Here is a 15,304-nt window from a genome sequence, read left to right on the forward strand (position 1 = left end):
TAGGGAACGTTGAGCAAAAATAGTTTAATACTCTCCCCATCAAGGGAGGTAGCATGAAGCAGTAGAAAGAAAACTGCCCTTAGGTAAGGTTGTCGCCCAGATTCTATGACGACATGTGACTTAGAGCATGTCACTTACCCTCTAGGGGCCTTAAGTCAATATCTGTACGATAAAAGATTTTCAAGAGACAAAACTTAGGTCTTTCTGTTTATACTTTTGTTTGACTCTCAATTCATTAATCCACAAATCCTCTGTGAATTCCTACGTGGCTCTGATGCAACATCAATTTTCTACGATGACCAATAACCAAGAGTAGTTGATCCACCAGTCCTGTGGTTCCCACAGTGCTGGAACTCAGTTGAATCTTCAGTTGCCTAGGCAGAGAGATGTAAAATCTTTTCTTTTCTGTTTCTTCATGGCTCTTCTGTTGATCGAGGCTCAGCGAGAACTCTGCTCCTGACAGACAGCTTGGTGGGTACAGGTAACCCTGCTGAATAAACTCCTCCTTAGAAACACCTGGGAGACTTGAGTTTCATCATATGCACTGACGTCCTGTACTATATTCAGGAATTTCCCAGACTCTCATTCTTCCCTGAATTCCCACCCAAACTGCACCCCAGTGGAATAAGAATGGAAATCAACTAGGAATGTTGTCTAGAAACAAAAAGGATTTTTTTCCCCTCAGTTTCAGGTAATAAAAGTAAAAGGGCAAGGTGATCTTTGAATTTTCCTGGAGAAAAATTAAAATGTTCTTTATTAGTTGCTACAGTGCCCCAGGAAGGGATTCCCCACTCCCCCCTTTTTTTTTAAAAAATAAGAGCTTCCCCTTCCCTACACAGCCCTTTTGATACAAGTGAAAAAATTCCAAATTCCTCATTTGTTTAGCCTGAAAATCCCCTGCACATTCCCACAAACTACTTCCTTTTCTCTCTTTTTAGCAAGACTCCCCTCTCTCTCTTTAATGAAGAGAAGTTCAGAGGGTTTTTCCCATGAATAGATGGCAGGCACCTGGGAGTTATGAATTTTAAAGTGATCATTTTCTTTCAGCCCTGCCGGACAATGGGCATCTCCTTTTGACTCACTTTCACAGCTTTGAGAGGCTCTCAGATCAGCCACATTCCAATCGGACTGGAGTCAGATCAGAGCTGTGCTGGACCGCATCAAGGTCTCGCACAGAAAGACAAGGAGCAGATGGCCGGCACCGAGCTCTCCTCCCCTTTCAGCGCGCAAAGGCAGGCAATGTGGGAAAGCGTCTGCCCGGCATTGCCTATTGATCCCTGAATAGAACCACCGCATGCCACCAGCCTGTAGGTATGAACCTCTGTTAACAGATGGTGAGATCATTATGAGCAATTAATTCCTTTAATGTATCAGTGGGAACATGTTGGAAGGGATGATGCAAGCATTGAGTGAATAGTGAACTTCTCACTCCTGGGGGAGCAAGCAGGAGCTACCTTCGGGGGCGGCTGGGAATATCTTCCCAGCCTGCAGCCTTCTGGCTCTGGAGAGGAGCTGCGAACGGACTGCACAGAACTGAGGTGTGGTTTTCATTAACTAATTGTGACTCCTTCCCTTCCGCGCCGTGATTAATGCCAGATTGGCCTCTAGATCATTTTTATACACAAGAACTATCCAAAAACACAGCGAGAAACGAAAACAATATTTGTCAGTTAAGTCCGACATGCATAGGGAATTATTTCACAGAAATCAGCAGAGTATCAGGTTATGGGTCACTTTCGCTAACCACAACTATAGTTGTGACAGTTCTCAGTTTAAAATAACGGTTTCTTTCAACAAAGTTAAAGCGGTGGTAAAAGTACGCTCATCCCACTGTCTGAGTCGGAAAGCTGAATGTTTGGATGCATTATAAATGGGTAGATTTAAAAGAGGGTATTTTAAAAAATACGAATGCACATGTAGAATTTGAGCAAATGACACATGTAGCAAATTATTCCCCCTAGTATAAGATGAAATAATTTTTTTTTAATTTCAGTAACAATGTGAAAATGACTGTCAGGGGCCAACTGGAAAAAATGGTCACCTTCTTATTTAGATATTTCTCTGATTCATTATCAATGAGATGATGGCATTTTTTGCATGTTTTCCTACCCTTAAAAATAATATTTCGTAGTAGGGGTGTTTTTCTTTTACAGGAAAAAGAATCTTAGGACACAGTACGAGTACAGATCATAGGGTAGCCCTTAGATTTTAAGAAGATAGAAAATACAGGAACAGGAAATACTGGCAACTATTCACTTAATTCATATTTAAATGACACTTTTTGCTTGTAATTAAGACACTTAAGTAGTGTCTCTGTTCATGACATTTACATAACTGTACAATAGCTTGCCTAAATGAACAGCAAATGGCAGTTAACCTTGAAGTGTATTATCTTAATGAATAAATCTGGCTTTAATTCAATAAATTAAAAACAGAAATAATATTGCCAAAGACTTTTAAAAACAGACTTGCCATCCCCCATAAATACAGCATGGTACTGTTTATAGTTGGGTTGGAATGCTCGGACATTTTCCAGTATGATTTTAGAACTCTAAAAGCATTCCAGTACACATTCACTGTTTTTCCATCATTGTTTCCAAAGCAAATCAATGTCACTTCCTGGAAATCATCGATAAGAATATCTGAACACTGAATCAAGACACCTAAGCATGCTTATTTGAGATGGCTCTTCATCTAGGCTCCCAATTCCTCTACCTCCATGGGAAAATTGGAAATTTTTTTTCCAGTTCTGTATCTCCAATTTTATATCGTGGAGGGTCCTATGACATACAGAAAAGACTAGAGGAAAACATATTTCTTATATAGGAAAGACATTCCCACTACTTTTCCATTTAAATCAGATTTACAAGGACTGCAAATCCCTTCAGCATAAGAGAACCGACAAAAGATGCTGAATGCTCCCCTCCCAAAGTTTGTTGCATTAATCAGCGCGATCATGTTTCAGTGATTATATAGTTAAGGAGAAGAAATCATGCAATATGTTTTTATTTGCATGAAATAAGTTAATGAGGCACCACCTGTGCCTTGTATCAGTTTACTGGGGGAAAAAGCAGGAGAACACAGGTGTTCTAAGAGCATCTTGGTAGATTTTATACATTAATTTAAAAACACTAAAACCTAAAATCATTTATCAGAATCTAGTGGTGTATATTGCTCAGGAATAACCCATACACACAGAGACATAAATAAAAATCATTGTGAAGAAATTCCTGGTTTCTTGGCTAGCAAGGGGGAAAAAAAGCTGTAATTCATTCTTTCCTCATTCTCACAGTGTTCTCTATTGTACCATCTGCAATATACAATGTACATGCTCAGCCATAACCCGTAAGGCTGGAAAAGAAGCATTCACACTGTGAATTACCATTTTTCCCAGCATCGAGCTCTAGTCAAAGACAGCACAATAATAAACTAGAAGCTCCTTTGTCTGTTAACATTGTTCTTCATTACTACATGAAAAGCAAATTGTCTCTGTACAGAGGAAGAGTGGCACACACAGCCATGGGAGTAGGGGGAGGGATTTGCCTCTCTCGCTGACTGCCTCACATACACAGAGGCCACTCATCTATCTTTCCCCACCGGCCCACCCAACTGCGCCTTCCCGATCATTTCATCTGCAGGCACATTGGGAAGAGATCCCTTGTTCAGTTGGGTGAGATGTTGGATTAAAGACTCCTGGGATGCTTTTACACTGAATATCCTGAAGCTTATATCCACAGATTTCTTTCTTTTTTTAAAAGTCACTTCAGTGTATCCCTTTATAATATTTGGGAGAAGTGATGCTTATCAAAGATGCTCTTTTTTTTCCCCAGGGCTAAATAGAATCTGCAAGTTATTGTGGGTTATTGGGGCTCTTAAGAGCCAAATGAAAAGGAAGCAAGCAAACAAACAAAACATTAAGAGCAGGAGATGTATATATATATATATATATATATATATATATATATATATATATATATATAGTATAACAAGTACATGGTAACAGTTACCATGAAAGTTAAGAAAATATACAGATTAGACCAGAACTACTAGAAAGGGTCCTTATAATTGAAATAAGTTACTTATTAGAAATTAATGATTTTCTGAGGGTTTTTTTCTTTTAGATGTAATAGATTCCAACAAATCTTGCAACACAAGCTTGCTTACAAAAACTATACTCAATTAAAAGATCGTAACTATATCTTCTCATATGGAGGCCATTGGCCAAACCCAAGTCCATAATTTAAATCTCAAAGAAACCTACCTCTTCATGACATCTGATAGGAGCCTCAAGGGATCATTTCCAGAGTGTGTTGCTAGAGAGGTCTGCCAGGAGAGGCTGAAGGGTGCTCTGTTAGACAGGACATGGGGCACCGAAATCATGTCTTCTAACTCAACTCTACTGACCAGAGTCTGGCTGGATGAAATCAATTGCTGAATATCAGTTCCAAAGTAGTTCAATTTGTGTATTTACTGTTAAAAAGAAGTTGAGATCTCATCAGACAGGTAACAATCATTGGGGGAGGAATGTCCAAATCAACTCCGGACATAAAACAGCTGTTTCTACATTGTTAGGTTTTGCAGTATCATTTTCTGCATGATTGCTAGTTTTTCTTGCTTGCCCATGGGAATAATACCTGGCTCCCTAAACTGTCATGAGGCTTTAAGGAAATGACATCATAAAATAACTATAGTAGTTCTCTCTAATATAGTATGTTTTCAATAAATGCCAGTTGTCTTTTCAGGTATAGATGAACATTTGATTTTAACTTAGGGAGGAAAATACTTAATTGCACACTTAATCACATTTGTTAATCACAAATACTTAATCACATTTGTTCTGTCCCTAGGAGACAACTTTTCCGTATTTTTAATGTGCAATACTTGAAAGACCACCTTGAGAAATCGTAAAATGTTTGTGGAGGTAACTGTGACAATCTTTCTCTACTCTGAAATTCTGTTATTCTAGAACATTCCCAAATATCTAAAGTTCATGTATTCAACCCAGAAATCGAGTCTATTCCCCTAGAGCCTGCAACTATATTCTGTCTAAAGAGAAACCCGCCTCTGTATTTTTACCATACACCACATGACTTAGGGCTAGTTTTGACTTAGGCTGGCTCATCCTGTGTAAACAAGACACTGACATCACCAAGACACAGAAAGGAATAAACTCGGTCTGTGCCCATGAGAAAGTGGTAAAAATACATGAGTCACATCAGAAACATCTGTCTTCAATCCCAAGTTAAGGACTTCCCAGGCTAAGGGGCAATTTGTGAATCACATGATCTACTCTCCAACTCAAACTGTGTGCTCATTTGTCTTAATCCTACTAAAACGTAAAAGGATAACTGATGGTGTCTCTTTTTTAATAATACTGCTTTTCCTTGAAAGTTTGCATGCTGGTTTCCAAATTGTTACAACAAATATATTTTTTCTTTTCTAATTTTCAGCTTGAATGCTCCCTTCTTAATGTGGAGTAACAACATTTGTTCCTAAACTCAGAAAACACAGCATTGACTAACAGTCCCTATAGTTCTGCTTTTTCTGCAGGGAAGATGAGCTGAACTTCCTGACCGTGGCTCCTCACATTAAGACCCTTCGTCTTCAATCTCTTTTCTCTCTCCCTCTCCAGGGTCTCTTTCTCCATCATTTCAAACAACACAGGTCATCTTGGTCTAGAGCATTTGTTCTCAAGTGGGGGTGACTTAACCAGGGGACATTTAGCAACGTCTAGAGATAATTCTGGTTGTCAAAACTGGGTGGAGGGGGTGATACTGCCATCTAGTAGGTAAAGGCCAGGGATGTTATTGAACATCCTACAATGCATAGGGCAGTCCCCTCACCAGCTCCCATAACAAAGAATCGTCTGCCCCAAATGTCCATGGTGCCAAGGTTGAGAAACCCTGGTCTAGAGGGGAAAAAAACCACAAAAAACTAGTTTTATATCATTTTGTATCTAGCTACTCCCCTAACCACTCTCCTTCATTACTAAACTTTTTCAAAATATCTCCCCTCTATCCATTTCCTATTACCCTCTTACTCCTTAATCATCTGTAGTTTGCCTCCCAAACAAGTCACTGCCACTGTTCTCTTCAGGATTACTAACCTCCTTAATGGTCAAACCCAACAATCCGAAGAACACTTTCCTCTCCTTTACTTTGACATCTCAGTGCATTTGAATCGTTGACAATTTTCTCCTCCTTATAACTCTCTCATCCCTTGGCACCGTTCAAGCCATCCTCTTCAACTCTTCAGCAGCAGAGCATCTCATCCATCATCACAAACGCCAGCATCTCATGCCTCCCTTCCTTCTGTTCTCCACTGAAATATCCTCCCAAAAGAGCGGTTTCCCCGCCTGCCCTACCCAAAGCAGTACCATATGATCTTTCTATCTCCTTAATTTGCTTTGCTTTATCCATAGCATCTATTGTCACCTGATATTATATTATATATTTATTTTGAATTTGTTTCTTGTCTCTCCTCACCCCACTCCCTCTTCCCCCAGAATATAAGCTTTAGGATGGAGCAGGGACTGTGTTTGTTTTGTTTACTTCTTTGTGATGAGCACCTGGCACTTAGCTACACATGCATATCTGTAGAATGAATGGCTGGATAAAAGAATGGATGAATGAATGGCACCATGAAGTGTTTTTCTACCTGCCAGCCCTGTGCTTAGTACCATGTCCAATACTGGTTGTATCTGTTTTCTTAAAACATTTCCTTCTTTGTCTCCTGAGACATTGCCCTAAGCTGATACATCCCATCTCCATGACCACTTCTCTTTCTCCTTTGATGCCTCCTCTAGATGCTTGGCTGTTACTGAGATTCACTCCTCAGTGGCATGCCATCACTTTGCCCTGCACTCTCCTTGACAGCGTGTTCCAATGTCCCACTGGAGTGACCCTCCTAGGATGCTATGTGTCACACTCCACATCTGTAGAACCAGCTGTATCACGGGTTGTCCTGGCAGACCAAACATGTTCTAGATCAATGCTGTTTCTGGTGACTTTTTCAACAAAGTAGAACATTTGCAAAGACCTTGAGACAGGAGGGGAAACTTGAATGTTTGGGGGAGTAAAGAAAGGCCTGTGTGGCTGGAATGAGGGGATGGAGGGGCACAACAGTGATAAAATATGACTGTGAAGACATTTTCATTGGAGGCTCCTTTGTGTGCATATAACTACCCAAGACGCAGAGACAACGAAATTAAAGATGAACTGAGGTTCCCTTCATCACTCAAGTTCTGTGATTTAGTCATCACAAGCTTATGATTTTGTTCCTATCAAACACTTTCATTTCACCCTGCAAATTCCCCTCTCCCCTGCTTCTTTTTTGAGGTTCCCTATGGTCAATTCCTCTGTCCCCGTTACTTGAAAAAATAAGTTATCACTTATTATTTTTTCACATAGTGATCTATATTTAAGGAGAATCAGAACAAGAAAATTTACTCCAAAATCTATTCCAAAGTACTGAGAATTCACATGGAGCTTAAATTATACATAGTGGAGAAAAGCACAAGTTTTGGAAACACCCATATAACTAAAAGAGATGTCATTTGCTTTTCCCTCTTTTACCCAAGTATGTTTTCTTCAAAGTGTTTTTTTTTTTTTTTTTTCCTTTCTCTGATTCATCTTTTTTTCTATCCAGCCTCTTGGCCTTTAAAGAAAATTCCTTGGGACTTCCCTGGTGGTCCAGTGGTAAAGGATCCTCCTTCCAATGAAGGGGACGTGGGTTAGATCCCTGGTTGCAGAACTAAGATCCCACATGCCGCGGGGCAACTAAGCCAGCACGCCGCAACTACTGAGCCCGCAGGCCTCAACGAGAGGGCCCGCATGCCACGAACCACAGAGCCCATGCGCTCTGGAGCCCTCACGTCACAATTAGAGAGAAGCCCATGTGCCGCAATGAAGAGTTTGCACGCCACAGCGACTGTCGCGGCAAAAGATCCCACATGCTGCAAGGAAGACCCAGCACAGGCAAATGAATAAATATTTTTTTTAAAAAAGAAAGAAAAAGAAAACTCCTTAATGGTGGGCAACCATTGAAAGCAATCACATATAATCTGAGTTATCAAGGGGGATTTGAAAGAAAAGTAATTTCTGACCAGGAATACCAGCCAAAACAAAGATAAAGAAGCAGAGTGGATGTACGTGTGTGTGTCCATGTGCGTGCCTATGGCAGTGTTTACGCAAAACCCTGGAATCTGAACTTCATGGGTGCCCTTAAACGTCATCTACTTTTTAAATTTTCAAATACACACGAATCAAACAAGTATTACATGAATGAAAGTTGAGTCCTATTATGAAGGTGAAACAATTACATAGATCATTTTTCAAACCTGGATGGAAATAAGCAGATATTATTAAAAAGAGTGAGTTTAAACACTCTGGAAACTGTAAAACATTAGACACTCATAATATGTTGTTGCTATTAATAAATAATTGCTTGTATATTTATTTCTTTTCACATTTAGATACACTGTGTGATTTAAATAGGATTATTGGGGGCTGCTTTAAATAGGAGTGGGAAGTCAATTCTAGAGAGAAACTAGAGGGAAAAAAATTCCTTTTCTCTTCCTGAACTTGTCCCAGGAGGTTTATATTTGGAGTTTTTGTTTAAATCACTGTTTCCTTTCTAATTATCTTCTATATTCATGTATTTGGACATTAAGATAGAGTTTTAATATTCTGCTTAGAAAGATTCTTATATCTGTCAAGCTACACAATGAATTTAACTGATTAATGAATTAACCAGCTGACAACCATAGGTGTTTCTATTACCTAGGTGTATTTTAGCATGTTTTCAACTAAGAAGGATAAAAGAGGTATTAGAGACCACTTGGGAATCGTTAATAATAGTAGCATACATTTAGATGAAGGAAATTTGATATCAATTTTCAGAGAAAATAGTAGAAATCTTGTGATCTTTTCTGGGGAAGGTGCGGTAGGTGGAGCCCAGAACCTTGGTGGTTTGATTGGATGGTGCACTACACAGTCTAAGTCGGTGTACTACACAGTCTAAGTCAGTGCACTACACAGTCTAAGTCTGATCCTTACAGATATTGCTTGGTTTGCAAAATTGTCAAGGAACTAAATGACTTAATCAACCTTTCCCATTTTTATGTGCAGTCAATCTAAGCTTATTATTTATCAAAACACTCAAGTGACGGCCCCTGATTGAACAGAACATTCCACTGGGAACAACGTGAGTAGCCTTCCCTCCTGGGAAGGGGTATTCACAGACATCACAATGTTCTTTTTTCACCTTCAACCTCTATAGGTAGACACTTAAAAGCCATTTTGAACATTATCTCATTATCCCTTCACTTTTCAACTAGAAGTTGATTACCCTTAATTTACAAGGGGACACTGTATTGAGAAGGAACCCAGTTTCTCTACTGTTACATACAAAGCACTCTGTGTGGGGCTTAGAACAGAATTCAAACCTTCAGGTCATAATTTAGCCTCTGCTTCAGCATTTACATAGCATAATATTACGACTAGGACCCTCTCCACCTTTGAAAAATAATGAGGTATTATTGACAAACAGAAATCCCTTTGTGCTCATTTAAAATCCTATTTTTTAAATCAAAGGTGGCTGTTTTTGAAAAGAAATAAATTCAGACTTTCAAATATAGCAGTAGCTTTATTTATGTTTCTAGTTAGAAAACTGCTCTGTTTATTAAGTATTCACCCAAACGGTCGAATACATTCCTCAAAGAGACAAACTAAGGTAACCCTGATTGTTTTGTTGACTTTGCTAAAGGCAATGGCCCAAAGCATTAGTAATTAAAATCCATTTAAAATTAATTTAACTTTAGGAGCTCCACAAACCCATAAAATCAGATACATGCAAAAGTCACAGCTACAGATGCATTTTTTGAAATCAACGGTTTTCAAAGTGAAAACATAGAAAACAGAAGGAGGAGAGTGCAGGACAAATAAAAAGGGAAGAGAGACAGAGAGAGAAAAAAGAAAGTGCCTAGTATTAGCCTGAGAAGCTTGCCCTCTGAGCTCAAGCCCACTGTTTCAAAGACAGGATGACTTCACTTAGTAAGGTTTCAAGTTACTGAAGCATCTTTCCCCAGAATGGAGCCAAACTAGATTGAGACCTTTGAAAATGTTTGTCTGAGCAAACATTAAATTTGTATCCACTTCTCAAAACCAATCAGAGATTCCACTGACTACCATCTTAACCTCATAGAAATTAAGCAAATACTTTCTGCATTGAAGTGTTATCTAAGCTTTGCATCGATGGAAGCTTTGACTACTTGCTCACAACTTTAAGACACGTGCTTTTAGATAATCAGATGTTGGTGTTTGGGGGAGGGATGGTAAATATATCTAAACACTGTTCAACTCTTATTTAAGAGGGGAAGTGTCGAAACTGCTTTACCAGATGCGGAAAAGAATGTCATCTACAGTAAATTTGCAAGTGTAGGGGTTTGACTGTAAGAGCTAGAGGTGGGGTAGGCATGTGGGAGGGCAAAGGACAAGAAGATGAAAGTAAGAGTCTCCTTTTAATACCTATTTCTTTCCCTTGCAAAGTATACACTTCTGATTAAGTGAATGGCCCAGTACTGAAAATAAAAGTGCCTAAAAAAAGATTTAGACTATTTATAGAACCCCATTCTTGAAAAAGACTTTAGAAATAACCCAATCCTACCTCTAATTACATGTAGTAAATTCAGCTATGCCTCCTTGACAATGTTTGTTACCTTTCACCAGCTCACGTGTAGCTGAGGCAGACAAGTCTATTGTGGGCACAGACCAACTCTTAAAAGGTTTTCTAAATCTGAATTCTGCTCTCTTGAGCAACATAGGATACAATATTGGGCTCCACTATCTGTAAGCAATAACATGACAGTGGGGCATGGAGCTCTAGGGTCAGACAGACATAAGTTCATGCCCAGGGTTAACAGGGATAGCTGTGTAGATACAGGTAGGTTACTCAGCCTCTCTAAGCTTCAGTTTCCTTACCTGTAAAGTGGAATAATAAACATTTCCCACCTCATTGGCTTTTTGCAAGGATTACATGGATAACACATTAGAACAATGCCTAGCATATAATCAATGCTTAGATAGATTAAACTACTATCATGGTGTTAAAGGCTCAGTCAGATGGTCTTGAGTTCCAATCCCAACTCCACAGGTAAGTGGCTGTCCTTAGGCTAATTAACTTCTCTGAACTTCAGCTTTCTCATCTCATTTATTAATGGAGCCTAATGTTGTATTTGCATTTCTCTTTCAGACCCTCAGAGACAAGAGTATGAAAGAGAAAGTATCCTGGATGCCCAGGAATCCATTGGTTCTATTCCACTTATTCAGAACAACCAGTGAAAACAATGTATAGCAAATAAGAATGCTAATGGTGAAGGTAGGTCACATGAAAATTTTCTTTAGAGAAAGATACATTTAATTCATTTACCCACTGATAATTGTTCTACAAACACCTGCCAAGTGCCTACAGATTGCATCAGACAGACCCTGCTCTTTGGGGTCTCATGGTTTCATGGCATCTGGGATCCTCCAACCTGCTTACCTGAATCCTACTTCCCTTAGATGGTCTTAAAATGGTCTCTATGTGATTCATTCTACATAATCATTCATGTTCCCCAGAAAGGTAAAATTATATACTTCTTTAAAGTCCAGATGTCAAATTGAAAGAATGAACTACCTCCATCAAGATGGTAGCACATAACTGATCAATGTACAGCTCATTTAGATTTTTTGTTCATTTATAGAGTGTACAGGCATGACACTAAGTAATCTAAAACATCCCTTCTAGCTGTCTAGTTTTAAAACTTATAATTGCATTATTCTATTATTAAGAACTTTCTGTAGCACCAACTATCCAAGGCTATACATGTCACTCGGACAGCATCTTTTGACTCAGTCATAGAGGGACCCCTCATGGAGGGTTCATTTTTATCTCTCAAACAAACACTCATGAGGAAATTCCTAACGTCCCAAAATATACGTGAGCAGCCTTTAGAAAATTCTTGCAGCACACACTGTTGCTTTTCCCACCTGCTGTATCTCCTACCCACTCTTATTTCTTCCAAGTTACAGAAACCCATTTTGTTCATATATTAATCACCATGTGCGTCAAAGAAGACCAGGCTCCTACCTGGTCCCAGAGGTTAATGTTCATTGTTCTTAGCCAATCATCATTATTCTAATCCTTTTGCCAGTTATTGGTTTAGGAATGGGCAAGTGATTGAAGTTCTGGACAATCAGATATGAGACCTATAACATGAAAGGAAATCTACTAAGTGGCTCCTGGAAACTGTTTCTTTGCTGTTAAAAAGGCATAGGTAAGGGCTTCCCTGGTGGCGCAGTGGTTGAGAGTCCGCCTGCTGATGCAGGGAACACGGGTTCGTGCCCCGGTCCGGGAAGATCCCACATGCCGCGGAGCGGCTGGGCCCGTGAGCCATGGCCGCTGAGCCTGCGCGTCCAGAGCCTGTGCTCCGCAACGGGAGAGGCCGCAGCAGTGAGAGGCCCGCGTACCGCAAAAAAAAAAAAAAAAAGGCATAGGTAAGAGGAAGCTTCCTTTTTCCTACCCCTTCACTCAGCTGCTCAAGGTGATGCCTGGAGCTTCTGCAGCCATCTGTGACCACAGGAAGATAAATCGGAGTATAAAGGTAAACACACTTAGCGGAGCAGAAAAATAAAGAACACCCGGGCCCTTCTTGACATTGTTGAGTTGCTGAATTAACCAACCCTGGAACCGCCTACCTCTAGTCGACTTGGTCTCTCAGATTTAAAAAAAAAAACAACAACAGAGTTCTTGTTTAAGGCTGGGCTTCTCCAACCATAATGTGCCTATAAATAACCTGTGTGTCCTGTAAAAGTGCAGATTCTGATTCAGGTCTGGGTTGGGGCTCTGGATTCTGCAATTCCATCGAGCGCCCAGGTGATGGTGATGGTGATCCTGGCGGTCCTGAGCCCAAGCTATGAGTAATAAGGGTTTAAGTCACTTGAGATAAAATTTCTGTCATTAGCAGCTGAAATCATCCAAAATGATACAATCCTCAATCTAGCATTCTTTCTCATCACCTCTTACCTGTGTTAATGAAATCGAATTGAGAACCTGAAAATTTAAACATTAATCTCAGTTGATGTTAACCCACAGTTCATGCTTTGACTCAGTTCCACACGTTTCAATACCCCACAGTCACCAGCACCTTCTCATTCTTTTCTGCCTTAAATAAGGCATTCATGGCCCCCGGCACCCAGCGTGTGACAAAGGCTCCCGTGAATGCTGGGTGCATTCGCCCTGTTCCACCAGGGAGTGCTTGCCAGCGCACCTGGCCCAAAGGTGAAGCAGCTGCGTGCACGTCGGTTCCTTCCCTGCCATCTCCAGCTCTAAAGAGAAATGCTTGAGTGCTTTTGCAAATCAAAACCTTTTCATCCTGAATTTGGTGATTCACCCTGAATGGCGTCTTCTTGGAAAGTCTGTAATGCACGATTGTGTAAGATGGGTAAAATTGGCCTGTCTCATTGACAACACTCTTCTTTCTCATGGCTCAGGCTGGGTTGGGGGAGGTGAAAGAGTCACGAGAAAAAGGGTTCTTTACAAAGGGCCTCCCTCCCCTGTTGGTGCAGCCATGCCTGTGTACCTGCGTGGGCTGAGCTGTCTGCGTGCAGTTGGTATTACTGCCCCCTTTGTTCATTTCCTAGCCTCTGGATGAGAATTCGGTTTCAGCAGGTATGAAGATGCTGCTTGTTTATAAAAGGGCGAATTTACAAAGCTTCCATACTAAAAAAAAAAAAAAAAAAAAAAAAAAAAGGTGGGGGGGAGGCAGTCATCCAAAGGCCATGCCAAATTTGCTTTTCCCCAAAGGAAAGGGAGAGACAAAGGAAATCTCAAGCATACCTCCCAGACACAAAGAACACGTGTTTGCCCTCCAAATTCAAGCGGGTGAACTCAGCTCATTATCCTAGGAGCTGGTCACTAATTCTATCCAGTTAAAAAATATATCTATAGTCCCATTCAAATAGTGAAGAATTATCTTTGTATTTAGGGTCAGCTAACATTTCTTTTAGTGCCAGACAACCCTACACTATGAACTTTCTTATATATTATGTTATTTAATCTTTTTGACAACTCTGTCAGTTAGATATTTGAATTAGTAGAGGTCCAGAATCTGAAATGTACATATTGAGCCCAAGAGACCTTTACAAGAGGAAAAGGTAAAATTGCTTTGGAAAACTATGTTAAATAGTGCTAGAGCGGGCTTCCCTGGTGGTGCAGTGGTTGAGAGTCCACCTGCCAATGCAGGGGACACGGGTTCGTGCCCCGGTCCGGGAAGATCCCACATGCCGTGGAGCAGCTGGGCCCATGAGCCATGGCTGCTGAGCCATGGCTGCTGAGCCTGCGCATCCGGAGCTTGTGCTCCGCAATGGGAGAGGCCACAACAGTGAGAGGCCCACATACGGCAAAAAAAAAAAAAAAAAAAATAGTGCTAGAGCAATTTAAGAGCACCAATACTTTTTTTTTTTTTCCTCACAGAGCTGAAACAGACCTCTCCTTGGCTCCTGCCTCAGTAGGACAGTCGTGGTCTTTGCAGACAGAAGGACTGATGGCCAGAACCTTTCCCTGGTACCTTGAAGCCCTGGATTTACAACCCGCACTATACTTCCTGGGACAAAACTGTCTGGGTCAGAGCTTGTAGGAAAGTCACGCAGAAGTCAAGTGCAGCTCATGGTCGTCTTTTTTGTGGCTCTCTCAACTTTGTTCATTTGGATTCACTGCTGGTATTTTAAAATGTTCATGTAAAAATCTGGATTTCAGAATTCTCCAAAGAAGTCAGATCGGTCTGTACTGGGTCATAGGACAGTACTCTTGATTGCTAAGTAGGTGAAATTCCTTTACTCAGGGAAGGTGGTTGGTCTCCAACTGGCACACTGAAGCTCTCCTGCTGTCTCTCCAACATGGGGGCCAGTGTCCCTTTCACATCTATGTCAGTCTACACCAAGGTTCCTCGACCCTGGAACTCTTGGCATTTGGGGTCAGATAATTCCTAGCTGTGGGGGGCTGCCCAGCATCCCTAGCCTCTACTCTCTAGATGCCAGTGGTAACCTTCACCCCAGTTAGGACAACCAAAAATGTCCCCAGACATTACCAAATGTCCCCTGGGGGGGGGTGAATATTCCCTGGTTGAGAACCACTGCGTTACATACAGCCAGTCCTCTTCGCTCATTTAAGGCACCAGCCAAGCCCCCGCCCTCACGAGAGTCTGCATCTTCCACTGCCTCCAAGTTGTCCGTTATTCCACTGATGATGAAACGTCTACAAATAC

General features: G+C 40.8%; 1 long non-coding RNA gene across 1 annotated transcript; it reads left to right on the forward strand.

Annotated features, from left to right (window-relative positions):
• The first annotated feature begins 1,159 nt into the window (after positions 1-1,159).
• Positions 1,160-14,753, forward strand: LOC132498006 (uncharacterized). The gene is made up of 3 exons (XR_009533648.1): positions 1,160-1,311; positions 11,251-11,376; positions 14,515-14,753. It is a non-coding gene; the product is annotated as an uncharacterized LOC132498006 (long non-coding RNA).
• The last annotated feature ends 551 nt before the right edge of the window (positions 14,754-15,304 follow it).

The sequence above is a fragment of the Mesoplodon densirostris genome, chromosome 10, assembly GCF_025265405.1.
Source record: "Mesoplodon densirostris isolate mMesDen1 chromosome 10, mMesDen1 primary haplotype, whole genome shotgun sequence".
NCBI classification, from domain to species: domain Eukaryota; kingdom Metazoa; phylum Chordata; class Mammalia; order Artiodactyla; family Ziphiidae; genus Mesoplodon; species Mesoplodon densirostris.